A 27,558-nucleotide genomic window follows, 5' to 3' on the forward strand; every position below is an offset into this window, starting at 1 on the left:
ATATGCCAGCTTATTTCACAAGGGACTTTACACGGGGTGGCTTGCACCTTTCTTTTCATGGTTTCTACTTACTGGTCTGTCTTTCATGCCCTCTTAGTACCATTTTTAGGATAATTTCACCTACTGGGCATCCCAATATATCAGACACAATTGCAGCAAAATCCAGTTCTGACCAATAAAAGATTGTTCATATCAGTGCCAGAAGTCTTAATAATTTTTCTAAAATAGACACTCACCTGCAACTTGAACACATCCATATCTAGGTGAAAACAGATTCTTAGTTTCACTATAAATTCAATACACTTCTCTCCATACCTCAGTGTGTTGTATTTATAGTGAAACTATAAATATGACACACTATCCCTCTATCCTTACCTGAGTTTATTGCTTTCCTTGCAAATGGACCGCTAGGGGACTGCTTGGATGTTTCAATATGTTTCAGAGAACATATCCTTGGGTCCTACAACTGACCCGTATCAAACGATAACTCACTCTTAACAAGACAAATCATCACATGTTAGCCTACTATAGGACACCATCCGAGTCTCCAGAACACAACAAGAAATTCCTAAAGGTACTCTCTGCAATACTCTAAGCAAAATATACGCTATTTCATGGGGAAATTTCAGTACTCCTTTGACTGTCTAGTGTACCTATGGTACAAAAGTTGAATTTTCCTAAAGATTCATGGATCTAATAAAATACAATTTCCTGGAACAAATAGTTAACCATCCCACTAACAGTCAGAGCATTCATAGCCCAAAAGTGTACTCTACATATAGTACCTCCTTCTCTGGTGAATGAGTGACCTTCTCCTATTAAGTTACAAACTGCACTGCTGTAAATAAGTTTGAATTTCAAGACTTTAAACATGCAAACCTAATTAAATTTTATGAGTTCCCTAAGTGTAATTGCAGTTTCACTATCCACCATGCAGCTTCAGCTGCCACTTATACAGCTGAGTTCTGCTCCTTTCTACGTAAGTGTATAGACATAGCAGTTCTTCATCGACACAAATGTAATGAGAAAGTTATACATATATATATATATATATATATATATATATATATATATATATATATATATATATAAAATACACACACACACACACACACACACACACACACACACACACACACACACACACACACACACACACACGCACACACACGCACAGGTATGTCTACTTCAAAAGACTGAAAAAACAAAAGACTGAATCTTAAAAGACAGAAAATTCAAAATTCTGAATGATGGAATTTGGCCGTTCTCCACTATTGTGTAATCTTGGAGTTGCACCCCTAACATGTGGGGTGCAAGAGGGCTTGCCCCCTACATTAAAAATGTGCTCAGTATTTTGAATTTTCAGTTTTTTGGGATTCAGTATTTAGGTTCGTCAGTCTTCTGAAGTAGACCCTCCGCACACACATACACACACACGCACACACACACACACACACACACACACACACACACACACACACACACACACACACACACACACAGATATGTGTGTAAGCTTTTCAACAAAAGTAAAACATTCTAAAGTTGTAACTAAGAGATACCTACTGAAATTAAAGACTTTTCCAGAAAGTTCATCAAGGAGCTAAAAATGACCATCATGAAGGTCAAAGCTAAACACGAATTCCAACTAGCATCACAAGCAAAGCAGAACTATGAATGCCTCTTTAATAATGCTAGAAAGTTGAGAAATAACATCCTGTAATGTTCTATAATAATCTTAAATGTATCACCCTAAACATACAAAGTATGTGCTTGTAGACAGATTTATTAATAACTTTACCTCTGAAACAGCCACAGCTGAAAAAGGGCTTTATCCATGTCGGACTTTCCCAGTAAACAAAGACAGATAGATAGATAGATAGATAGATAGATAGATAGATAGATAGATAGATAGATAGATAGATAAACTAAATAAAATAAAATATGTTAGTCTGACAAAGCCACTTATCTGCTTAGCAAGACCATGTTCCTGCATCCCAGGCAATGGCAAGTTTGCCTAATGAAATTGACAGGTGAAAAAATGTATGGAATAGCTTTAGGGAAAGGAACAAATTAGAATCGTTCTCAATTTTCTGGGCTAATTATATATCTGTTCATTGTTTCTATGATGATTTCACATTAGATGTGCTAATTGTATAAATTTTATCAAAGTAAATGAATCACATCATTTTGGCAGATGATCATAGAAACAATGAACATGTATATAATTATCCCAGAAAATAACATTAATAAGAATGTTTATAACTGTTTATAATTGTTAAAGAGATAAAATATCAGTTTGGAAACTGACTGAAATCATTGCAGTTGAACTCATTTTTGCAGAGCATGAGGCTACATCAGAATACTTAGCTCTTCCTTCTCCTCATGGTTTTGAAAACTGATTTATAGCATTTTATAGAGTAGGCATATGGGTGTGCAGCCTGCACCCCCCCCCCCATTAGAATAGTAGACAGCTTGCCACACTGAAAATGATAACTTTCTCTGATTGTGTTGCACTTACCATTATGTAACTTCAGTGAATTATTTTTACTAAATTAACTTCTGACAAAATAGTGTTGGGTTACCTGTCATGAAATAGAAATTAACTACATCAAGAAATTAAGAGATAGTATTGCAACATGATGAAGTATGGAGGCATAGGAAGAAAGAAAGAAAGAAAGAAAGAAAAAGAAAGAAAAGAAAGAAAGAAAGAAAGAAAGAAAGAAAGAAAAAGAATGCAGTTTAGCACTGACTTAAGTATTGAGAAATGACATGAAGTTTTGGGAAGAGCATTATTAGCAGACTTACACGATGGATGAAAAGGTCAACATGGGGAAGCATTCAGTAGCAATAGCCAATAGAGTTAACATCTATAAAGCACTCCTTTAAGAAATGTGCAAAACAGCAAATACAGTTTTGAGAATGATACCCATGTCCATATCATTTAGAAGTAAAAAGGATAGTAATCCCATTTGAAAAGGTGGCTTGGAAAACAATTTGAGCTTGGTGCAATGTATTGTTCTCAATATGGAAATAAACAGTACAAATGGACATTACTCCCAGAAGACATGTAGAAGGATAAAAGTCATGAAAGTATTAGAACTCAAGGAACAGCTAAGTGCACAAAGTCTGTCTGGCCTAGAGGAGATTAAGGAGTGACATACTTCTCTTAAGTCCTTTCTGGGAAGAATATCTGTTTTACTGTTTCAAGCACAATAAGATCTTCAAAACTATCGGCATATTGTAACAGGTCCTTAAATCACTTAGAAAAATGGTAGCAAGGAGCATCACCTTAGACTGGTTGTACAAAAGACTGACAGTGTACTGAGGATACTTCAATGTCTGTTATCAAATGCAAAAGTGAGAAAGGGACTTTGGATAACCAAACATACTGATGATTTCAGACATGATATTAATTATATCAATAAATGTTGCCAATGTTCTCCAAGATGGTTAGCAAAAAATAGATACCAGGCATAATAATAATGGTTTTACATTTTATGCATGCAGCATCATGAGACTTGGTAAAAAGACATAACTTATGAATATAAACATTTATTGCCATCATTTACATTACAACTTATGATTATAATATAAATGATGAAATCAGTACAAAATAATATCAGTGTTAAGGGCCTTGGAATAAGGATGGAACTGTTTACTTAACAAATACTGTTTGAGCCAAACAAAAAGTAAAACTAAACTTTATTTCATAACTTTAACAGAATTAGTGCCTGAGCATACCATACTGCCTTCTAGGCCGAATCACAATAATTACAGGCAGGCCACTATCCACCACAAATCAGGATAATTACAGGCATTCCACTATCCACCACTACGAATCACGATAATTACAGGCAGCTCACTATCCACCACCACGAATCACAATAATTACAGGCAGTTTACTATCAACCACCAGCAATTATGATAATTACAGGCAGTCCACTATCCACAACCATGAATCATGATAATTATAGGCAGTCCACTATCCACCACCACGAATCACAATAATTACAGGCAGTCCACTATCTACCACCACGAATCAGGATAATTACAGGCAGTCCACTATCCACCGCCATGAATCACAATAATTACAGGCAGTCCACTATCCACCACCTTGAATCACAATAATTGCAGGCAGTCCACTATCCATCACCACAAATCATGATAATTGCAGGCAGTCCACTATCCACCACCACGAATCACAATAATTACAGGCAGTCCACTATCCACCACCATGAATCATGAAAATTACAGGCAGTCCACTAACCACCAATAAGGAAAAAGCAGGGTGGGCTAGAAAATTTCAGCAAATGCTTACGTTATAATACATAGATTTGATTTAATTCATTATTCATTCCATTAGGATACAAAGTAATACAATTAAAATTAAACTGTGCTTCTATCAGTAATAACATGTTAGGGAATGTTTAATAACCTGCCTTATAAAATAGATCTCAACTGAAGGTTTGTCCAGGCCTGGTAGGTCTGTTGCTTATTACATTCTGTCAAGGGTTCAGTCTGACTTCTACAACATATTGGATAGTAGACCTTCTTACTATTGTTAGTTATAAGTATTATGAAGTTTGGATAAGCAGTGTATCTATGAATTAAAAAAAGAATGTCACAATCTGCTTTACTAGAAGCAGAGGCTAAGTGTGGACTCCTTAATTAGGTTGGCTAAGTTTGGAGACACATATAGTTTACACCCTGACTCATTACAGTTTTATGCAAAGAGAATAGAAAGCCAAATCTGTGTGCTAAAAACTCAGAAACAAAGACAACCACGCAAAGAGGATGCTATCCACAAGAAGTGTACACATCAAGCTGAAAGCTGTCACCAGTAAATCACAGTCAATAACACAGCTGAAACTCTTCACAACTCTTTCATAGGTAGTTAAGTGCTTTAGTCCATAGGGTATCCTGAGAACTACAATAAAACACCACTGACACAAACATATGCTTCTGACATAACAACACATGACCAAGTTAGATCAAATAAAATTTAACAATATATTAAAAGTACTATAACACCTCAATACAAACATGCTAAATAGATATATGATAAAAATGTATTAGTAAAAATATATATTTTAATAAAGAAATACAGGTATAACCACACAGCGAGCAATTTTTTATGCACTGCTGAAGGAAATATTATCATTCATTCCTGGATAGTTGCTAGCTTTAATTTGCCTAATTTGCCACAAAAGTTTACTGTTTTCTAAATTAAGCTGACATGGGCCTCCTCTGCATTCAAAAGTAATTTGTTCTAGTATTACAAACAGAAACTTTTGTTTGTTATTAGACTCTGTGGCATTTTTATACAGTGCATTGTACTCTTAGCTTTTTATATCATAACCATGCTGACAGATACATTTGCACAATCTACGCTCCAATGCATGCTCCATGTTGCACACACAAAAAGGCTGACAGGGATCACAGTACACTAAATATTCAATGCCCACACTATCACAACTAAATTTCTGTCTGAACCTGAAATCACATTCTGAACCCTTGAGTTTTAATTCAGGTCCAGCATGGATAGACGGGAATTGTGAACACATATCATATTTATGGGTTCCTCAATTAGTAGTATTGTTAGATCTTTGCACTGCCTCAAATTTCGTTTATATTCCTGCTCCTTTTTTAAACAAAAGTAGGTTCATCATCTGTCTCTGGGAGTCTGCCATCATAAGAGGAAAATAGTTTCCAATTCTCTTCTGTTAGCTGTCTAACATTAAAAATTCTTGAACTACACTTTAAAATCATAGCCTTGTTAAAATGAAAATTACATGAAAAATCTTCAAAAGGCCCATCTCTTGATAACCCATTCCCCAATAGGGGCATATGCCTAGTATTTCTGTCTGTATGAACTTTCTCCTTGATGTCATTAACTAAGTCAGTGGGGTAGCATTGATCAATAAACTTAAGACCCTTCCTTCTTTATTTTATGCTTCAGTGTGTCATCCTCTGACACTTATCTTGTTAAGCATACAAAGTGACCCTTAATTAAGCTTTTGCTTCTGATGGAATGGGTGATTACTGTTAGACTGTAAATATATATCTATATATATATATATATATATATATATATATATATATATGAGAAAGTAGGGTTACAAAAAATATTAGACTTAAATATCCTTCCCTCAAAATCTTTCTCCAGGGACACATCAGGGTAAACAATACTAGTAGCTGAAGTATTATTGGCAAACTTAAAAAAAAATTATTTTGAGGGAAGGGAATTTAAATCTAGTATTTTTTGTAAAAAGGCAGCTCCTAAATGCTTCACCCCATGCATGGGTTCCTTCAGAAATATATATATTATCATCTCAGTTATTCTTATTAATAGTAATATATGATTATTGACTATGGCATGGGTAAGGCCAATCTATAACCAAATGTGATAGTGTAATATGAGTACAAAAAGGGAAATTGGTTAGGCTTAAATCTGCTAGCAAAGCCAGTTAGGTTAGCACTTACCTATGAACTTAGCCTATCAACAACACAATAATTATAACATCCCTGATGTGCATTAACAATGAATATGCAGCCATTAGTATTATGAATGGCATTGTTGTCCCTGAATGGGCAAACACTGCAGCCCTTACAGACAATACTAGAAATGTGTAAGTAGCCATTATAATGAAGAATGGCAGGCAGGACAAGTCTATCTACAAGACGGAAAGAATTTCTATAAGAAACAGATGGACAGTCAGAAAAAATGTAAACAAGGACCATGTCACCAAATAAAATATGCCAGTGCTTTCTTAAGATTCCAGGAATAATTTCTGCTAAGGGAGCATATCTGGTCAAAAATATATCTCCTGCTTAGAAATATAATCCTTAAACTTGAAGCTTGCAAAGCTTATGAGGTGTAACAGCCCTCACTAAATAAGTAGAAGTTACTCTGAGTACTCTCAGTAATGTAATCAGCCATAAATGACAGCAGTAACTTACTGAAAACAATGTTTTGTGTACACATTGTGAGGGCCTGAAGGGCTTAACTATATAGCAAGGACTGTATGACTGGGGTGTGTACTTGTGGCTAATAGAAAACTATATCTCTTTAAATACACACACACACACACACACACACACACACATATGTATATATATATATATATATATATATATATATATATATATATATGTGTGTGTGTGTGTGTATGTGTATGTGTGTGTGTGTGTGTGTGTCTGTTTATATATAATAGCTCTTACACCTTAAGTGACTTAATCAGAACCAAACATTTTGACAAATGCTGCTTCCATTGTCTATACTGATTTCTCAAAAAAAAAAAAAAAAGCAGGGATCCAATGTACAGTTAACCTGTCACTGCACACTCACTCATTCTCACACTATATACTTAACTAGAATCAAACTGGGGGGTTTCATTTCACCTCAGATATGCCTATGATGTATAGGAGGAAAGCAGAGCATTCAGACAAAACCCTCACAGAAACACAAATAACTTGCAGACTCAAAAAAAGAAGAAACTACTGTCATGAACTCAACTAAAGAATGAAGTATTTTGAGACTGCAGTCCCACTTGCAGTGTTTCTCTGCCAATGGTCACTTGCTTTCACACATGTCCCACCCAGGCTGCTAAAGATGGACACATTGTGTGCAGTAGTGATACTTGTCTGTGACAGAAATGAAAGACATTATGGACAGCTTGCTGCCTTCAGATACAGTGTAACAACCAACCAACACACACACACACACACACACACACACACACACACACACACACACACACACACAACTTATAGCAATATTCATAAAACTTTGATTTAGGTAAATACAATTCTTTGTGTGACAGCACTAATGGTAATCCAGATCACTGACTGTTTAACTCTGATCATACAACAGCATGTCCACAGACAACCTCTGAACCTAAAATTATTCCCATTTTATTGATTGTAGACACCTCTAAATTACATTTTTTGATTTAAAAGAATGGCCAGAGTAAAGAAGGTCAGCCTGGTTTACACAAAAGCATATTAATTCTTCAAAGCCAGATGACTATCAAACAGCAGCAGGCACACTCATTTTCATTCACAGGCAGCCTGCATACCCAGCAATTATAGACTCTTATTTGAATGTATACACCTCAGATGTCTGGCTGTGATACAAAATGATGGTCAGAGTAATATATATCTGCTTTCCTTAAACACACAGCACCCAAGGTGAAGTATTCCAACTTTCCTAATAAAATGCACAGTAGTCTGGCATACCGGTATAATTACTGCTTAGCTTGATCAGACAACAGCAGAATGAGTAATTTTCATCCATAGACAGCTCAACATACTTAACAATTATAACAATTTAGCTGACTGCGTACATCTGTAATATCTGATTAAGATTAAAAATAGGCACAGTGATACATTTCCACTTTGTTTTGCATACACATATTAACCACAGCAACACATTCCATTTTACTTCATATAAATGCACACAAGTCGTGTAAAGCCAGATCAATAGCAGGTTAACCTGATTAAGTGACAGCAGTGTCAGTCACTTTCATCCACATGAAAACCTCCAGTACCTACAAAATATAGCCATTGTGTTAACTGTTTACACTTAGATGCATGATTATATAATAATCATCATCGTAACAATTACCACTGCAGTAATTTATTTCCACACTGCTTCAAACAAGCATGTAGTAGTCACAGTAAAATGATCCAAAGGCACACTAGTCCTGCAAGATCAGATCAAAGACTATTTAACAGCACAGTCAGTCACTTTTGTCTACAAAGAGAGCCCCTAAGAAGAAATGTTTGTCACAATGTTGACTGCATACAGACCAGATTTTTGATTGTGATAAAAAATGGCTATAGTAATATGTTTCTACTTGATTTGACGCAACCCACAATAGACCTGCCAAGCCTAAAACCCACAGATAATGGGCCACTGTAATGTATTTTGGATTTCATTCAGACATACAGTATCCTACCAAATATAGCACAACCTAAATGCATTCATAACACAGTTCCACAGAAATATTATATACTTAATTAAAATGCCCTTTCATTGTTTTTTATTCCAATTAACTGCTTTGTCCTTTGCATGAGTGCAAGACAGATAACTCTTATCTTAGCACTTATATCTATAACTTCAGCATCAGGACAGCATGTTCAAAATTTGAAATGTTCATGTCTCAACAGCAAATGCAAGTACAGGCATCGAGAATAACAGATTGTTTATTGTGACTGGCTTTCCATCTTTTCTGACTGCAGACTTCATATATAATTAAAGTGTGAATCTTATTTACTAATAATTATTTTTATTGCAACTTGGGGATGTGAAGAGGTCCAAGTTCGTAGAAAATTGTTCCATTTGCCTTTCTTAGGATGGGGCCTTCTTGTATGATGCAAATAATGTGCAATTCTTACAATACATTGACTTTCCACTTATTATAACTTCATTTTAATTAACAGTCTCTATTATAATGTTTATTGTGCAATGACAATGCAGATTTTTAGAACCTGACTGGATGCAAGGACACACATGCAGCACTGGCTTTATATATTAACTGCATATTGTCTTGATCACTAACACGAAAAGGAAACAATACCATTACTTGAAACTGGACTTTGCAAAACGGCTTTATTTTTCCATTGAAATGCAAACTGCTACAAAAATGACACTCTCAGGATGCTCAAATTTGAGGCTTCACCTTGTGTTTTGACCCAGCATAGAAACAATGTTATTTCTCAATAAAATGCCTCACAATGGCTTATTGCTTAAATATGATTTGCCTCCTGTATTGTCTTGGGACAATAGAGAATTGTTTTACTCAATTTGAAATGACAGGCTGTACATAAGAGAGAAAAATGACTGTTCCCTGGTTTAAACTTCTTAGAAAATAAGTAAGATAAGCCATATATTTTTTATATATAAAATTTGTGCAAAATGTGCATTTGCCAACTGTACTAAAACAGAGTTTTAAATACATGTTATTGCTCTATCTAAAATGTAGAATTATAGTATAGAGTCTACAGCAAATTTTATGATGTAATGTATGATGTAATGAAGCAATCAATTCAATGCAATTTAATTTCTTAAAACTAACCATTTCTTATCCGAGCTCGATAATGAAATGCATTCCTTCTTCTTCATCAAGGTAAATTATATATATTAACTGTTTAACACATGTGATTAAAACATAAAGTCGAATTATCAAATCAAAGCTATTTGGTATTAGTGAAGGTTACTAACATTTGCGATGATTTTGTGCTTTTAGTTGAAGTTGTTACTAATGGTTTCAAGAATGCTTCTAGACTGAATTGATGAAATAAATTGTTTTTATCAATTCAGTCTAAAAGCATTCTTGAAACCATTGAAAATATATTAATTCTGAGATATTTAAATGATGGTCAGCTGAGCATATTTGAGTTACTGGCAACCAAATAGCAAGCAGAAAATAGCCATCAAATATATGAAACCATGATATCTGCAAATATTTTTATGCTGTCTATCAGCAAATAGCAAAATTTGAGAGCCAGATGACTTCAAATCTATTCAAGGAGTAGAGAGAAGACTGAATTCAATGATTATTTATTCAACTATAAATAAAATCATTTAACATAAACTCAGTACTAGAAAATAAAAGTTCAAAATTTATATCAGGAGTTTACTGCTTGTTTGATATCAGTAATCAAGGGCTAGCAGTACCTTGCTCTCTCTCTATATAGCTATCTCTCTCTCTCTCTGTATATATATATATATATATATATATATATATATATATGGATCACCTTCATTTCTTCGACAGTTCATTTCACTGACACTCAACTCAGCAGGCCCAATTCACTGAAACTTAATTTCACTGACACTTCATTTCACTGACACTCATTTGTCGACAATGATATATGGCGTATTCCCCACTGTAGAGCGATCCTAGAGTTAGAATATATAGTAAGGGGGGGTGTGAAAGGCACAGCCCCCAACATACCGGGGTTCTATTATTATTTTTTGGTAATAGTTATCCATTGCACTTGTAAGAATGCATCTGTATACTGTAAAATGTTTATGATATGTGGGGGGCTTTGCCCCCTACACCCCCCATTGTGGGGGGCTGTGCCACCCACACCCCCCCTTACTATATATTCTAACTCCAGGTCACTCTACAGTGGGGAATACGCCATATATCATTATAGATGAAATGAGTGTCAGTGAAATGAAGTGTCAGTGAAATGAAGTTTCAGTGAATTGGGCCTGCTGACTTGGTTGTCAGTGAAATGAACTGTCGATGAAATGAAGGTGACCCATATATATATATATATATATATATATATATATATATATATATATATATATATATATATATATAGCCCCTTCAAAACATCTAAAACCCATAACACTTAATTTCATAACATTGAGACCAGAACATCTAAAACTCAAAACATCTAAAACCCATAACATTGAATTTCGTAACATCTAACAGTACAAATCCCATGAAAATAACATCCCCTCCACATATAATGACATATAATGACACCAAACTACCAAACACACTTTTTACTATGTTTCTGCAGGGGGGCTTGATACAGTGGGGTTAGGAAATTAACTTTTTCCCACTGTAGTGTGATCTTGGAGTTGGTATATTTAATTTACGGTGGGTGTGGGGGCAGATCAACCCACATGGGGGGTGCAGGGGAGCTTGCCCCACTGAAGAAATATAGTAAAAAGTGGGTTTGGTAGTTTGGTGACGTTATATGTGGAGGGGATGTTATTTTCTTGTGATTTGTAGTGTTAGTTGGTATGAAATTAGATGTTATGGGTTTTAGATGTATTGGTCTCAATGATATGAAATTAGATGTTATGGGTTTTAGATGTTGCAAACTAGACCTATATATATATATATATATATATATATATATATATATATATATATATATAAATATATATATGCATATCATCATCATCTTCACCAACCACCCTTTTCACATATTCTGCAAGAGGTGGGGTGTCCTGTCAACTGTTGCCATCTCTTTCTATTCAATGCTACTCTTTTACCTTCTTTAATACTCATGCCTGACTGTCACAGGTCTTCTCTCCCTCAGTCCATCCACCTCTTTGCAGGATATCCTCATTTCCACTTCCTTTCTTCCTGTCTATCCCAAATCATCATCTCCAGATTATCTTCTGATTTTCTGCAGATGTGCCAAAACCACTGTAGTCTGTTCTCCTTAACCTTTTTTGCAATTGGAGCTACTATGGCGTTTGCTCTTATGTCCTCATTTCTTTGTCTCTCCCACGGTGTGCATCCTGCCACCTGTCTCAGGCACTGCATTTCTATCACCTCTAGCATCCTCATCTGCTGTGCCTTTACTCCCCAGGTTTCTGAACCATACAGTAGTACTGGTTGCATCACTGTTTTTTACGCTTTACTTTTCAGCTTCTTTGGCATTCTTCAGTCATACACTACCCCTGACACCCTGTGCTATCTGGCTGCAGCCCCTCTGATTCTAGCTTTGAACTCTTCATTCTGACTTCCCATTCTACTCAGCTACCTCTCGCAGGTACTTGAAGCAGTTAACCTCTTCCACTATTTTCCTTCTATCTCAGTTCTCATTTTTTTTCTGATTTCCACCATTTGCTGCCATTACAACTGTATTATCTGTACCCAGTTTCATCCCATGTGCCTACAATTTTGCATTCTATTCCCCTACCCTTTGCTTAAGGTCTAGCTCAGAGTCTGCCTGAAATGCCAGATTATCTGCATACAGCAACTTTTTTGATCTGTCCACTCCAACCTGTTTTAATGTAGTTTATCACCAGTATGAACAGCAGTGACTCAGAGCTGAATGCTGATACACATCCATTTGAATAGGAACCCCTCTGTGAGACTGAACACTGCTTATACTTGAGTCATTGGCTCCTTGTACATATTCTGCACTAATTGTACAAATGTTTCTGGGGCTTCAAAACACAGCTGGACTATCCAAATCAGTTTCTTGTGACCTTGTCATACACTTTCTCAAAGTCTATAAATGCTTAGTTGGACTCTTTCCTCATCTTTAGCTTCTTCTCAAGTATCTGTCTCAATGCAAATGTCCATTCAGCTGTGCTGCATCCTGATCTGAGCCCAAACTGATCCTCTCCCACCTTACTTTCTGCTACTATGCATATTTGTTTATCAGTCACCATCTCCGGGACTTTCATGCAATGTGACAGGAGATTGACACCTTTATAATGCCCGCTGTTGAGAATGCCCTCTTTGTTCCTGAACACTGGCAATAGTATGCTTATTCTCCAGTCACCTGGGATATGCTTTTCTCTCCACACAGCTATGAGTACCCTCAGCAGCCACTCTCCTCTATCACATCAAAAATCTTTCATCATATCTGTGTCCCCTCATCGGTGCCTGCTGCTTTCCCTGACTTCATTTCTTTAGTGCTGCTGTTCTTCTCTGCTTCTTTATTGTACACCGTGTTTGAGGCAGTACATCTTCTGTGTGTGTTTTTTTTTCATTTAAAAACTGCTGGAAGTACTCCTTCCATCAACCTTTGATGTCTTTTGGACTGGTAAGCAGGTTTTTGCTGGCTATCTTCTTTATCTTTCTGTTTTTGCTTTGCAACTTGATGTAATTTATTTTTGCCAACTACTGAGTCACTTTCCAGAAGCTAGTAGAGTGCCTCTGATGCCTTGTTTTTTTTTTTTGTTTTGCTATTGCAACACCTCTCTTAACCTCGTTGTTACCAGCCAATATTCCTATATGTGCATGTATATGTGTGTATATGTGTGTGTGTGTGTGTGTGTGTGTGTGTGTGTGTGTGTGTGTGTGTGTGTGTGTGTGTGTGTGTGTGTGTGTGTGTGTGTGTGTGTGTGTGTATGTGTGTTTGTGTGTGTGCGTATGTGTGCATGCGCGCGCGCGTGTGTGTGTGTGTGTGTGTGTGTGTGTGTGTGTGTATTTTTATGTTATATTTTATAGACATAGATATATAGATAAATATTTAGACACATTAACACACAGAGACATAAAGACAGGAAGAGAGAAAACTGCATTTGCATAAAGTATTGATGTATATCTGCTGTTCACCCTCTTAGACTGGCAAAAACAAATCAGCCTTTCTCAGATTATAGTGCCACCTCTGACTTTGCTGATTGATATGTGGACAACCTTGGAAGTTAAGACCACTAGAGGAATATGAGTACTGTTGCAGACAAAGATCAATGCTAGCATGTCACTACTGATGTGGAATGCCCCATTGGTCACAGCACCAGTTTGTGGGCATATCGTTGCATGCACAGAATAATATCTAGATTCCCGCTGCAAAGGCTGAGAGGATACATTTAGAAAGGAAGATTAACACAGTAACAAGCATGTATGGCATAATTATCAGTGTTAACTGTTACCACATCAACTTGCATGCACTTTGCAAAGATGAGGCTCATATGAACGCAACCATTATGGATTCTATTCAGTAAACATGCAGACCATCTATTACCATATGTGGCATACAAGAGAAGACCTAGCTGAAATACCAAGATGGTATCCTAACATACATATGAGGCTCATCAATGCTATACCATGTATTTCAGTGAGATGAATTTATACAAAAGTACCTAAGAGGCAATTCCAAGAACCATCTGAGCACCTGACTCCAACCACCTTTAGAAAAACACAGGAGAGAGTATAGTGGTCAAATTAATGAGACCACCAATCACAAAATCATCAAACATATGAAAGGACACCTAAAAAAGCAGTCACACTGAATGGATGGATTACAGCACATCTTTAACAAGGTATGCAAAATATCTACATCACAGACCCTTGTAGCCACAACAGCATAACTGTTAGGAGCAGAAAATAGCAATTAAGTCTGCCTCTACAGTGCCACCCAAACCAGCAACATTAGGACACACAAAGACCATGAAAATGAATATCAGCAAGGCTGAATAAGCACCAGTTTTGCTCATAGAAGGAAAACATTTGCATAACAATGTATACATCGGTACAATACGTGACTACAGATGCATAAGCAACATCAGTGGAATAGGAAATGTGAGTAACAGAACATAGACATACACATACATAGACACGATCTTTGTTTTAATGGCTGTGACTAGGACACATAACATAGAAATGTACTGTCTGCAACAATGCATGTTAAGAAAAATACCAGTAATATGCAACATGAAAGCAATATTTTGTCAGAATCTTTTAGTGCATTAACCAGAATGCATGCAACATCTGCCTTATCATTATCATCTAACATGTGGGTGTTATCACATCAGGTCTTTAGACAACATACTAATCCTTTCACAGTGTATACCCACTAAAAACATGCTCAAATGCAAACTGCACCACTTAGCATACACAAGTAAAGTGGTGAAGCGCTACGAGGATGATAGTCTGATCATACAGGTAGAGGATTTAAGAGAACTGGGATGTGCGGTTTTTCTGGAATTCATGTTGCAGTTGATGAAATTGCATACTGTGGCATGCACAAAAGGATCAACCTAACAGACACCACTCAGGAAGCCTGTTTTCCTAGACCATATATAATGTCTCTGTGGCCATGGACCTCACTGTACAGATTAGGTGAGGTAGTCACACGCCCCTGCATATTGTGCACAATGGACACCTTCACCTGAGAAATGTAGAAATGCATCATGCCATGTTTTTATCTCACAGAAAACAGGAGTTAGCATCTGATCGATAACAAGGCAGTTGGCACTCTTCACTTTACATTTACAGCATTATTTAGCATGTTTACATGTCATATCACTCCATCTGAAGCAGCAATAGTAGAAGTTGGTAGGCAGTAGCAAGTGCTTGAAGAAAGACGTAATTACATCAAATGCATATCCAACTTATTGACAATATTGGTCAGATCTATTTGTTGGTATGCTGGTCAATAACTTCTGCCATCAAGAAAATGCTGGAAAATGAGATGAGAATTTGTGATGTGTTTTACAAACTTCTCTGTGCTAATAAACTAATTTTGTGTTATTCTCATAACATCATAAAAATTATAGTTGTCAGTCTCGGATGAATAGCCTACTATAAAGATTTTCCTAGGAAATTTTGTCCCAAATGAGCCAAAACTAATTGTAATCTGGCCTTATATTCCCTGCATTTAGAACAGGAATGAGAACTCCTATATTTTCTGAATGTTGCTGATGTCTTAAGAAATGGAGCAGAGGGCATTGTCCACATAACACAGGTTACAATGGGTAGCACATGATTATTGTACATATGTGAATGAAAAGTGTTAATAGAGAAAAAAGTGGCAGAACAGTGTGTGTCCATGTGTTACTATTAAATTGGTCATTTTTACTAATGTTAACATTTCATTGATGTTAAAAATCCAGTAACCAATGTTCATAACATTATGTTTATATGAAAGCAAAATAATAATCTAGAATGTTCTTTAGTCATGAACTGTTACTGCTGCCTCTTTCAGCTCCTTCAGGTGCATTATATTCTGCATTTATTCTATTATTTTTATCAACTGCATGCAACCTAAGTGTGTTCCCTGATCTTAAATTGGTGTTATTAATGTAATGATTCTTATGCCTTTTCTTCCCAGGTCCCCTAATATAAATCAATATAAATGAGTAAATGTTATCTTGTCAGTCTTCTAGAAACTCCATGTAGGCTCCACACAAAGGAGATTCAATAAACTCTGTGTAGGCTTCTCACAGATGAGATGCAATAAACTCCATGTAGGCTTCGCATAAAGGAGATTCAATAAACTCCATGTAGGCTTCACACAAAGGAGATTCAATAAACTCTGTGTAGGCTTCTCACAGATGAGATGCAATAAACTCCATGTAGGCTTTGCATAAAGGAGATTCAATAAAATCCATGTAGGCTTCACACAAAGGAGATTCAATAAACTCCTGGTAGGCTTCTCACAGATGAGATGCAATAAACTCCATGTAGGCTTCACACAAAGGAGATTCAATAAACTCTGTGTAGGCTCTACACAAAGGAGATTCAATAAACTCCTTATAGGCTTTTCACAGATGAGATGCAATAAACTCCATGTAGGCTTCTCACAGATGAGATGCAATAAACTCCATGTAGGCTTCTCACAGATGAGATGCAATAAACTCCATGTAGGCTTAGCACAAAGGAGATTCAATAAACTCCATGTAGGCTTCACACAAAGGAGATTCAATAAACTCTGTGTAGGCTTCTCACAGATGAGATGCAATAAACTCCATGTAGGCTTCTCACAGATGAGATGCAATAAACTCCATGTAGGCTTCTCACAGATGAGATGCAATAAACTCCATGTAGGCTTAGCACAAAGGAGATTCAATAAACTCTGTGTAGGCTCCGCACAAAGGAGATTCAATAAATTCCTTGTAGGCTTCTCACAAATGAGATGCAATAAACTCCAAGTAGGCTTCGCACAAATGAGATTCAATAAACTCTGTGTAGGCCCCACACAAAGGAGATTCAATGCAATCTGTGTAGGCTCCGCACAAAGGAGATTCAATAAACTCCGTGTAGGCTTCATACAAAGGAGATTCAATAAACTCCTTGTAGGCTTCTCACAGATGAGATGCAATAAACTCTGTGTAGGCTTCGCACAAAGGAAATTCAATAAACTCTGTGTAGGCTCCGCACAAAAGAGATTTAATAAACTCCCCCCCGGATTCACTAATCCTCCGTGTAAGACTTAATAAGTCTTACTCAGAGGCTGCAGTTGAATGGTTTGATGTCAGCGTGCCGTGAATATGCATGAGAGCATGCTGCTCAACCGTAAGTCTTACACGGACCGTGTAAGAAAGCAGGGGGCATGTCCGACTGCCAAGCAGTCTAAATGTCCACGCCCCTGCAAGTGTCTTAAAACGAAACAAAGCACACGCACAAGAGCGAGTCTGCTCAAATGTCCCTGCACCCAACACCGCACTCCCTGATATTGTAAACCCCTATCACAGTTCTAAAACACAAAACATTAAATATATTTTTTAAATCCCCAAAATAGCTGCCCGTATTTGCGCGTGTGTGCTTGGGTGTGCCCATTGCTTAGCTAGAGTTAGCAATTCTGACATGGAAGAGCATAAGAAAGAATGTTAATGCAAATCACACCAAATAGTAATAGCCTAATGGTAAAGCATTCACACAAAGAAGAGGCATTCATGGTTCGAGTCCCACCACTCCCTTTCGTATTTATTTTTGAAATCAGTATATGAAATAATACCTGACAAATATGTTTAAACATTACCAAAAAGCAGTGAAATGGCCAATGTATCAGTGAACAAAATAAATATTTTAAAGGATCCTGATATAAAATTGCCTGCAGTTAAGCAGCGCTTCACCCAGTGCAATAGAGTTGCCCGTAGTTCAATGGCGCTTTACCCAGTGCAATCTGTTTGCACAGACGTGCACGCTGTGCCAACCAGGGCACCGAGGAGCAACGTAGAGCAAAGTTGCTTAAATGCAGCCACACCTCCTAGCCTGTCTGAATGGTATGAAAATAAAATGAATGACAAGATTCGAACCCAGGACTCTGTGCATCAGACACAAAGTACAGAACCACTAAGCCATGACAACATAGGGGAAACTGCCACTATTAACAGTCATATAAGTACGAATGGTAGTTTAACCATTACTAAGCAGGTCTGCAGTCAGCCAAGAATTTTACAAAATGGCCATTCACAAAAAAGTGTGGGAAATGCAGCACATTTAAGCCACACAGGCGGGAATACACGCCATAACTGATTGTAGCTCACATCTGCAGTTAGAATGTCTGGTGTCGGAGAGGGAACATGCTTCCAAGCGCAACGTTGGGGCATCGAGGAGTCCAAATACATGGTTTGGCTCCTTGTCCACCGTCACAAGTCAAGACTCCTGCAGGGCCAGTTCCAAGGGACAGAGTACAAGGCAGAAGCTTGGAACCGGTTAGCTTGTGACCTCATCAGTGCCACAGGCGTTCCTCGGACTGGTGAGCAGGTCCATCACCACCATGCAGACCTGAAGAGACGAAAGCAGGACCGCCTGAAAGTACAGTTGTGTACACTTACCATAAATGTAGATGTTAGAGTGTCTTCACTGTTGCAGTCATGACTGTAGGGTTCTCCCCTGCCGGCAGGCGGTCCTCGGTCGGCCAGAATTCCAAAGTCTGGGTCCGGCGTCGGCTGTTCAACCATGCTCCCTGATGTTAGAGCACCAGGAGTACAAAGCTGACAGCCAACGCCATGTTCTCCAGTTTTTCTTGCCCCAGATGTCACGAGTCCCAAAATGAGAATGGTCCCATATCCTTTGCAAATACACCTCAGAAGAATGGTGAAAAAAGGAACCACACAAAAGTAAAAATAAGAGGGGACAGGAGGGAGGGAAACCCAGACTGCAACAGTGAAGACACTCGAACATCTACATTTATGGTAAGTGTACACAACTGTACTATGTTCATCGTGTTTCACTGTTGCAGTCATGACTGTAGGGTAGAATCCCAAAGCAGAATGAAAGGGAGGTGGTCATAAAGTAGAAGGGACGGCTAAAAGGCCCTGCAAGACTGCAGAAGCAAAGCCTGCCCTAGACTTAGAGTAGAGAGGTAGATTGTAGTGCTTTGAAAAAGTATGCACTGAACTCCAAGTTGCAGCTTCCAAAATGTCTTTGGTAGGAACTCCCCTGAGGAAGGCAACAGAAGTGGCAGCGGCTCTGGTGGAATGAGTCAGTGTACTCCCTGGGATTTGCTTTCCATGGTGTGAAGAACAAAATCTGATTCCATGAGCAATCCACTTAGAAATGGTCTGTTTTGAAATGGCTTTACCTTGGGAACTTGAAGCATAAGAAACAAACAATTGCTCTGATTTTTCTGATGTCCTTGGTTCTGTCCAGGTAAAAACGCAGTTGTCTGTGTACATCCAAGGAATGTAAGATCCTTTCCCCTTTATTTTGAGGAGTGGGGAAAAAAGTTGGCAAGTGGATAGTTTGATTTAAAGCCACTTTGGAAACCACCTTAGGCATGAATGTAGGATTAGTCCTCAAAGACATCCTGTCTTGATGAAAAATAATATAAGGTTCCACAGCCATAAGAGCTTGCAACTCTGAAACTCTCCTGGCAGAGGTCAGGGCTAACAGGATGGCTGTTTTCCAAGATAAAAACTTGATGTCAGAAGAGGCAGCAGGCTCAAAAGGAGGTAAGGTGAGCTTTTCCAAAACATAGTTGAGATCCCAAGCAAGAATGTGAGGAGATCTAGGAGGTCTTAAGTTCTTAGCTCCTCTGAGAAACTGTCTCATGAGCTGGTGGGTAAAGATTGGAGGGTCTGTATTATAATGAGCGGAAATAGCAGAGGCATGTATTTTAATGGAAGAGAAAGAGAGACCCTTATGTAAGAGATCTGTCAGGTAAAGTAAAATCAAAGAAATGTTAGGAAGAAGAGGATCAGAATCCTGAGCCTGCATTCAGGAACAAAATCGTTTCCATTTTCCTGCATAAGATTTTCTAGTGCTAGGACGTCTGGCTTCTAAAATGACATCCATAACCTGCTTGGGTAGGAGAGAAGGAATCAAAGGCCCTGGATTAACCAGGCCGCCAGGCTGAGAGTGCTGACATGGGAGTGTAGAACCTGACCCTGAAGTTGGGACAGAAGGTTCGGAGTCTGTGGTAAGACCCAAGGGGGCTCCAGACATAGGTTTTTCAGAGTAGGGTACCAAAACTATTGAGGCCAATTTGGGGCCAACAAGATTATCATCTTGGGCTTGTCCTGTTTGATCTTTAATAATACCCATGGAAGAAGAGGAAGAGGTGGAAAGGCATATCCAGAGAGGTTTCTCCAACTGAATGATAGTGCATCCACTTTCCAAGCTTGTTCGTGGAAAGTCCTGGTGCAAAAATTCTGTAGTTGATGATTGAGATGGGATGCAAAGAGGTCTATGTAAGGACATCCCCAGACTGCTGTTATCATCCTGAATATTTCAGTGTCCAGCATCCACTCGTGTGGATCCGAAAGGTTTCTGCTCAGACTGTCTGCCAGGAAGTTTTGCTTCCCTGGTAGAAACTGAGCTTGAAGGTCCAGATTGCAAGCTAGAGCTGTGCTCCATAGATCCATGGCTAGTGTGTAAAGGGTGTAGGAATGAGATCCCCCTTGCTTGTTTATGTACCATATAACTGTGGTATTGTCTGTCCGTATCAGTAGTTGTCCTGGTTGTAGAAGATCCCTGAAGGCCATTAGAGCTTTCTGAACGGCTAACATTTCCTTTAAATTGATATGCAGGTGCTTCTGATCCTTTGTCCAAAGGCCCTGCAGACAGTTGCCCTGAAAATGGGCTCCCCATGCATAATCTGAGGCGTCCATGGTTAGAATCTGAGTGGCAGGAGGCAGACAGAAGGGTTTCCCTTTGTTTAGAGTACATGCCTTGGACCACCAAAGGAATTCCTTTTGAAGACAAGGCAGGACGGAGATCAGTATGTCTAAACTGTGGCAATGCTGAGACCATACACTTTTCAGGCACCACTGTATTTTCCTCATGTGTAGTCTTGCATATGGTACGAGAAGGATGCAGGAGGCCATGTAACTCAAAGCCTGCAGGAATCTCCTTGCAGATAGCTGAGTTAAAGTTGCAAAGGTTTTGAAAGTTGAAGCCAGCTGAAACTGTTTTTCATATGTCAGAAATGCCATCTGGGTTGTTGGGTTTAAAGAAGCGCCCAGAAAAATTATCTGTTGTGAGGGTGTCAAATTTGACTTTTTTATGTTTACAGTGAATCCCAGGAACTTGAGGAGATCCTGAACAAACCGTAGATGCTGGAGTAAGACCTCCTTGCTGTCTGCCTGAATAAGACAGTCATTCAGATAAGGGTAAATTTGAATTCCCCTGAGTCTGCAGTAAGCTACTACTGGAGCCAGGCATTTTGTGAAGACCCTGGGCGCAGTAGACAATCCAAAGGGCAGCGTAGAGAATTGAAAGTGCCTCGATCCGGCCTTGAACCTGAGGTATTTTCTGCATTCCTGCCTGATGGGAATGTGTAAATATGCCTCCTTTAAATCCAAAGTTACCATCCATGCATTTTTGGACAGCGTTGGAAGTAGCTGCTCTAGAGTAAGCATCTTGAATTTTGGAATCTCTAGAAAGGTGTTCAAGACTGACAGATCCAGAATGGGTCTCCATGAATTTTGATTCCTGGGGACTAGAAAGAGCCTTGAGTAAAAACCTTGTCCCATCTCTGAAAGTGGAACTAGTTCTATGGCTTTCATAGCCAAAAGAGCTTCCACCTGGTTTAAGGCCTCTGTCCACTGATGTTTTGGAAGGTCTAGCCATCCGCTTGGCCTTGGTAGGGTATGAAAATGGAATTTGTAACCTCTTGAAACCACATCCAGAACCCACTTGTCTTGGGTTATATGAGTCCAATTTTGATGAAAAAGAGAAAGTTTTCCTCCTAGAGGGGCTTCCAGGCAAGAAGTTCCTGCAGCCCAACAGAGGGAGTCATTGAGTCTGTTTCCTATGAGTTTGTGACCTGTCCTCTCCTCCCCTAGGGGTGGAAGCAGTCCACTGTCTTGGTCTATAAGAGGCTTGTGTTTGAGGCCCTCCTCGGGAGCATCTGTATCTACCCCTCAGAGGCCTGTCTGAATTGGGAAAGGACCAATTTTTTGTAGGCCAATTCCTGCTAAATCTGGGTGGCTGTACTTGTAAGAAATCTTTAACTGTTTGCATGGATTTTGCCTTGTCCTCCATCTTTTTAATCACCTCTTCAGCTTTTGATCCAAACAAAACATTATGCTGAACAGGAGCATCCAATAATTTAGCTTTTACTTGTTCTGGCAAATTTTGTTCCTTTAACCATGCATGCCTTCTAATTACTGTGCCAGAGGCAGCAGCCCTACAAGAAGCCTCCAAGGCATCAAATCCACAGTGTAAACAATGTTTCCCAACTTGTTCAGTGGCATGCATTAAGTCATGTAATTCCTTATCATCTGCACAGGCAGAAATGGAAGTAAGCTTTTGTTTTAAAACAGACAAGAGAAATTGCTGGTATTTCAGCATATGAAACTGACAGTTTAAAGCCCTAATAGATAAAGTAGCAGAAGTGTACACTTTATTGCCCCATCTTTCTAAAGATCTAGAATCCTTCTCAGTGGGAATGGGGTTTTTAGCAGAAGTGGCCTTAACTCCCTTAGGACCCTGAGAAATGGTTTCAGGGTCAGCAGTAGGGTTCTTGTATAAAAACTAGTGGGAATCAGGAACCCTGTAATATCTATGAGGCTTAACAGGAGCAGGAGGAAAAGAGTCAGGGGTTAAGTTAGCCTCCGAAAAAGCATCATCCACAATATCCAAAACAGGAGGAATAGCCAGGGGTCTATGTTGGGGAAGAAGAAGAAAATCCCTTAGTCTTTTCTTAGATTCCGAATACTCCTGTCCTTCCCAGTGGAAATGTTCCCTCATTTCATGCAAAGTTTCCCCAAAAGAGAAATCCTCAGGGGGAGAAGCTGAAGGAATGGATTCCTCAGCATCAGAATCCTCATAAGGAGGGAAAGAATATTCCTGGTCAGAAGAAGAAACTGAAGAAACAGAAGCCTGATCAGAGGAATCATAATAAACTTCCTGCCTTGGCATTTTATCTGGAGGGAGATGTGAACCCCTGATCATAGTAAGTAATTCCTCTGCCATCTTAAGTAACTGTTTCTGTGACTTGGGAGCCAGTTCAGAAGATGCCTGTGTTGCAGTCTTTGATTTGGAAGGAGTCTTTGCCTTTGTCTTTGGCTTTGCCTTTATTAGAAGCTGAGTAGGCCTGAAAACCCCTTCGGAAGCCGGTACCTGCACAGCGGCTCCCGAACCATCCGAAGGAGCATTGTCCGAAGGTCCTGCAATAGAAATATTCAAAGGCCTAGTTGGCTCCTCATGGGAGTCCTTTTCGGCCATCGGTTCTGAAATGGCCGACGACAGGGGCTGCAAAAGTGCCTCACTGACGACGACCAAACCTGAAGCTGGCTCCGCTTGTGCGATATCGTCAGATTTGGACCTCGGAGGCCTGTCTTTGTCCTTGCATCTTTTGTGAACTCTGGTAGCCGGAACAGTATCCGACGACATTTTGTAATTAAAATGCCTACTGAAGTAATGAAATGCAAAATCGTGCCTTCGTTTAATTGTACGTTGATTAAATCTAGCACAAAACTGACAACTAGCTACGTCGTGGTCAGGGCCTAAGCAAGGAATACAGTAAGAATGAAAATCCTTATGAGGTATTTGCTTCCCACATGAAATACAATTATTAACTTTTTCTGACATCGGACTGGAGCAAGAAAAAGTTTCCCCAATGGGGTACTTAGCTTTGAGTAGAGAAGAAAGTCTTCGGACTGAAGTTTTTGAGAAAAGATTGTCAGGAGTCAGCCGACCGGCACTTGTGAACTGCTATCACTGCACGGCAAGAAAGACTGGAGAAAACGGCGTCGGCTGTCAGCTTTGTACTCCTGGCACTCTGACGTCAGGGAGCATGGTTGAACAGCCGATGCCGGACCAAGACTTTGGGATTCTGGCCGACCAAGGACTGCCTGCCTGCGGGGGAGAACCCTACAGTCATGACTGCAACAGTGAAACACGATGAACATTCAATGAATACAGGAGGCCCGTGGGATGCGGGATGCCCCACAACTGAGTATGTAGCCATGGAATGCAGCATGTAAGAATTGATAGTGGAGTATGTATAACGGATAGGTATGTCTCAATATCCCTTCATTTACTTTACAGCTGCAGGTGACCGTATCTTAATCAGCAAGCCTATGCTGATAGGCTGCTAAGGCTGCGCCAACAGGCAGGTTAGTGATTATTCTGCATGTATTGTTATATAAAATATGGAAGAGAGCATGAAAGAAAGTGTTTTAGTCCAATAATACAGCCATAAAATTGCCTGAATAAGTCCTCTGCATGTACTGTCAGATAAAAACATCAGAGAGGCAGAAAAAGAGTGTAGAAACCCATTAAGAAAGGTAACATATGTCTGGAATAATATCTCTGCAGGCACTGTTATATAAAATAAGTGAGTGAGCCTGAAAAAAGATTGTTCTAACCTATTAATAAAGGTATTGTATGTCTTGAACTTGTCTGTCATATACACCGTTAAAAGAAATAAAGGAGTGAGCCTGTGGAAAAGTGTGTAATGTCATTAATAAAGTCTAAAACCCAGAATGTGTCTGTGTCACAGAGTCTGAAATGTTGTTGTACCCTTGCAGTATACAAACAGTGCTGTTTGAAAAGGTGCTGGAAACCCAGAGTTGTGCAGCCCCATATAAAGTGGCTGATGGAAATACTAGTAGCTGTGAAACATACATACAGTCCACAACAGGCAGCTACTGGCTGGCATGAATATGTAAACCTGGCACATGTGTAGCATGTTATTATTCACCAGAAATGTGAGTGTGTGTCAAGAAATGCAGGGTTCTGTACAAATCAAAGTGAAAATGTCATGTGAAAACATCCCAGATATGTAGATAAAGAAATATAAATGCAATCAGGAAATATGTAGCAGTAACATCTGCATCCTGGACAGTTAGTATGTCAGATATAGGTCAGGGATATATTGAACTAGCCAAACCCAGTACACAACCTAATGTATGGTGGCAAGTGTAATAATACAGGTAAGAGATATACAGTTAGAGTCACTAGGAATGTAGTGTAGACTAAAAGGTCATTATAAGATGTTAACCAAGGTTTTTTATACACCCTACTGTATGTGCATAAACCATGCAATTCCACACCTCAATAGGTATGTGTAATCTTAAATATTTGTTGGGACATATGTCCTATTGCTCTATAAATATTTGCATTCATGTTCATGCATGTGCCCTGTTTAAATACCACAATCATGGTGGCCTGTTGCTACCAAACATCCCTGCATGCTGTTGGAATAACCACTGTGGTTCAATATATGCATGTGTTATGCTTGCTGTTCAACTGTTGTACCCTTGGTGTGTTGGGTTAATGGGAATATTATTACATGCTGTTACAACTAATCTGGAATGCTGTTTTGCTTATGTTGTAATTAAACACACCTAATCACAGAACGTATGGGAAGGCCGGTCCCAGCGGACCCACCTGTCCTTCCTCAGCCGGCGAGTGCACCTGGCACCAGCAGGTCCGGTGCCCAGCCCGGGCTCCCCTCCTCTGTTGGTCCTGTGCCACCTTCGGGTGGAAGCACTGCAGGGAATGGGGCTCATCCCCCCATGCAGGCGTGGGCAGAGAAGGGCCACCTGTCACCCTTCAAAGGGTCCAGGCTGTGGTGCATAGGGAGATCCAGCATTCAGCCGCTCATCCCCTATGCCAGCTTGAGGTGAGAGTGGCGCATCTCATGGGTGAGCCTGCCCATCCTACGCAGCCCCCAGCACAGCCACCCTCGGGGCTGTGAAAGTTCAGTGGTGACTGCCCATGGGTGGGGATCTCAGTTCCACTGTTACCATCTGTGGGTTCATGGGCTTGCGATTTCCAAACATCCGACCCCGTCAATTGTGTACACCCACCCCATGTGTCATACACTGCCCCTGTGTGCGTCTTGTCTGTCTTGTCTGTTTACCTTCCCAACATACCTCCCAGGACATGCCTACTTCCTCTACCTCACTTCCCACTATCACCTGAAAAAAAAAAGGGCAATCTGTACCCACAAAAAAATTACGCCCCATACATAACTGCCCATTTCGCACACATGTCCATCGGACAAACATGTAAGCTGATAATTATAATTGGCAGTACAACATACTTTGTTGTCCTCACCCCTCTCCCAGGAGTGGAAGGTTTCAAATTTCACTCCAAATTCATTGCATATGCACAGCTGTTGCTGTTAAAGAAATGGGCAGCTATGGACCTTCCCTACACCCGTCCTGCACATCCCGAGCTTGTTTACCCACTGTGTGTCCGTCTTTGTGCCCCCTTTTTCACTACTTTCCTATCTCCCCATTTTCTTTTTTTTAAAAGAAATTAGCGCGGGGTTAGCGGGAGTAAGCACTTTTAAGCAGTGGTTAGCGGGTTTGCACCAGTGTTCGCATGTGTACGCTTAGCTAAGCATTGCACAAACCCACGCAAACCCGCTTACAACTGCTTAAAATTGCATTAGTCACTCTATGGCAGGGCCCTTGTACTGCTCATCAGCAAAATAAAATACCCCTGTCAGTCTCAAACCCCAGACCTTGGACTCACAAGACTGCAGGAAGTACCACTAAGCCACAGCAGATATACAATAATGTGGTGCTGAAAGAAATATATCATGCATTACAATGAGTGACTGTAAAGGGTGAATAGGAATGGCATAACACAAATCTTGTTCTTTGGCCCTTAACCAGCAAGTGTTGTGGAATTGCATGACATGACTGTGAAAACAGAACCAGCCATGCTAGTAGGGAATAATGTTACAGTAGCACCTTACAAACCACACACAGTATCAGAACAGGATAAACACTGGCATATTTGAATATGTCCGAGGCCAGACCTCCCAACTGTGACTGATTTACAGGGATGTCCCTGATTTGCAAACAAATGTTAGCTGTGCCCCTCTGACTCTCTGTGAAATGTACTAACATTAGGCAGAAAGGTGGGGAATCTCACTTAATGAAAAATGTCAATAAGTGAGAGTAGACACTGCTTGCACATCAGAAAA

The sequence above is a fragment of the Protopterus annectens genome, chromosome 2.part1, assembly GCF_019279795.1.
Source record: "Protopterus annectens isolate FY-2018-M chromosome 2.part1, PAN1.0, whole genome shotgun sequence".
Taxonomy (NCBI): Eukaryota; Metazoa; Chordata; order Ceratodontiformes; family Protopteridae; genus Protopterus; species Protopterus annectens.